The sequence below is a fragment of the Triturus cristatus genome, chromosome 4_1 (genome assembly GCF_964204655.1).
Source record: "Triturus cristatus chromosome 4_1, aTriCri1.1, whole genome shotgun sequence".
NCBI classification, from domain to species: Eukaryota; Metazoa; Chordata; class Amphibia; order Caudata; family Salamandridae; genus Triturus; species Triturus cristatus.
The window spans coordinates 135,300,704-135,303,203 of NC_140585.1; the positions used below are offsets into that span (position 1 = coordinate 135,300,704).

At 39.2% G+C, this 2,500-nt stretch overlaps 2 non-coding genes across 2 annotated transcripts; both read right to left on the reverse strand.

The window, feature by feature from the left end:
• Positions 1 to 365: 365 nt before the first annotated feature.
• Positions 366 to 438, reverse strand: TRNAR-UCG (transfer RNA arginine (anticodon UCG)). The gene has a single exon. It is a non-coding gene; the product is annotated as a tRNA-Arg (tRNA).
• A 646-nt stretch (positions 439 to 1,084) lies between these two features.
• Positions 1,085 to 1,157, reverse strand: TRNAR-CCU (transfer RNA arginine (anticodon CCU)). Its single transcript has one exon. It is a non-coding gene; the product is annotated as a tRNA-Arg (tRNA).
• Positions 1,158 to 2,500: the final 1,343 nt, after the last annotated feature.

Here is a 2,500-nt window from a genome sequence, read left to right on the forward strand (position 1 = left end):
TTTCTTACTCGGAGGCAAAATCAGCACTTTAACTGCCCAAATCATACAGATTTCACACATGTACCACTCTATGCACACATAGGCACACACCTTGCAGTTCTTCTACACACACTTAAGCTAAAAACCCATTCTGTCACGTCAAAATTCTGCAAACCTATTACATATTCAGTGCGTCGGCATAGAAGCACTTTTTAATGCCACTAAAATGCACAAGTAGTTAGACTGAAGATGCAACCTGAATGAGTTTACAGTATGTACTCCACTTTATTAATGATTAGTAATGAGAAAGTGAGGACTACAAGAGTATTGGAAAATACTTTTTCCACTCTGAATGTAAAGCAGATTGTGTGACCATTGGCCAAAAACGACCACGAAGGGACTCGAACCCTCAATCTTCTGATCCGAAGTCAGACGCCTTATCCATTAGGCCACGCAGTCATCCGTCCACCTGAGATGATTTTTATCATGTAGGTGGTATGCATGGATGGAGAACATATTATTGAAAGGTATTCAGGTTTACATCCCATAGTGTTCTTTCAGCTCTTTTCGCTGGAAGCACTTTTTTGGAATCTATATATTGAGAATTTTATGAGTACGATATGCTTTTGTTTTCCTTTTTCCATACAAACCTCTTTCCTCATGAGTTTAAAGCTCATTTGTATTCTCTACATAGCTCTGGAAGTTTCCAGACGTGGAGTGAAACTGTTTTGAAAGTAGGACAAATTGCTCCTTCCTGCATATGCTAATTTTTCACACTCACATAGGTTGTACACGTTTTATGTATCCTGGCTTGACCTATTCAAGTAGCTGAAAGCCTGTCACCACCTCTAGAAACAAGATTCACACCAATCCAATTCAAATCATTTTTTCCAAAGGAATATGTTCTGGCCGGTCGAAAATGCATCTCACAAAAATAGGCATTTAAAAATCTACTTTGAAGTTTCAGAACACTAACATGACTGTGAAGTGTACACAAGTAAAATGGGACAGTTTCAAAGTACCTAAAACCTCATAAACTTCTGAGAGGAAGCATGTAATAAATCTACCTAATATTCTGAAAAGAAAGAGGGAGGATTTTTTTTATCACCTCAGATGGGACTCGAACCCACAATCCCTGGCTTAGGAAGCCAGTGCCTTATCCATTAGGCCACTGAGGCACACATGCATAGCATTTTTCTAGAGGCATTATTTAAATGTATTCTATGGTCAGACACCGGTGTGTGCACACAGGGCATTTCTCACTTCTCTCTATAAGTAAACTTCCCATTTTCATCCTCTTCCATCCCCGACTTTAACGCTCTCTTCTATGCTATAATGGAGACTTTGCAATTTTAGCAAGTGGAGAGAAATTGGAGAACCACTTTCGACTCCACACTTCTTCTTCACTTACTTCTTTTCTCAATATACTGGGCTTAGAAAATGGTATCAAGCCATCCTTATCATCAGTAGGACACGGAAAGAGGCACTAAGTCTCCTAACCAAGTTCAACCACACTCTGCAACTTAACCATTGCACTACAAATTAGGCAACGGGGGCATCAGCAAAGGCAGCCAATGTGCCGATCCTTTATAGATTTTGTGTAGTACTTTTCTTACTCGGAGGCAAAATCAGCACTTTAACTGCCCAAATCATACAGATTTTACACATGTACCACTCTATGCACACATAGGCACACACCTTGCAGTTCTTCTACACACACTTAAGCTAAAAACCCATTCTGTCACGTCAAAATTCTGCAAACCTATTACATATTCAGTGAATCGGCATAGAAGCACTTTTTAATGCCACTAAAATGCACAGGTAGTTAGACTGAAGATGCAACCTGAATGAGTTTACAGTATGTACTCCACTTTATTAATGATTAGTAATGAGAAAGTGAGGACTACAAGAGTATTGGAAAAGACTTTTTCCACTCTGAATGTAAAGCAGATTGTGTGACCATTGGCCAAAAACGACCACGAAGGGACTCAAACCGTCAATCTTCTGATCCGAATCAGACGCCTTATCCATTAGGCCACGCGGTCATCCGTTCACCTGAGATGATTTTTATCATGTAGGTGGTATGCATGGATGGAGAACATATTATTGAAAGGTATTCAGGTTTACATCCCATAGTGTTCTTTCAGCTCTTTTCGCTGGAAGCACTTTTTTGGAATCTATATATTGAGAATTTTATGAGTACGATATGCTTTTGTTTTCCTTTTTGCATACAAACCTCTTTCCTCATGAGTTTAAAGCTCATTTGTATGCTCTACATAGCTCTGGACGTTTCCAGACGTGGAGTGAAACTGTTTTGAAAGTAGTACAAATTGCTCCTTCCTGCATATGCTAATTTTTCACACTCACATAGGTTGTATAAGTTTTATGAATCCTGGCTTGACCTATTCAAGTAGCTGAAAGCCTGTCACCACCTCTAGAAACAAGATTCACACCAATCCAATTCAAATCATTTTTTCCAAAAGAATATGTTCTGGCCGGTCGAAAATGCATCTCACAAAAA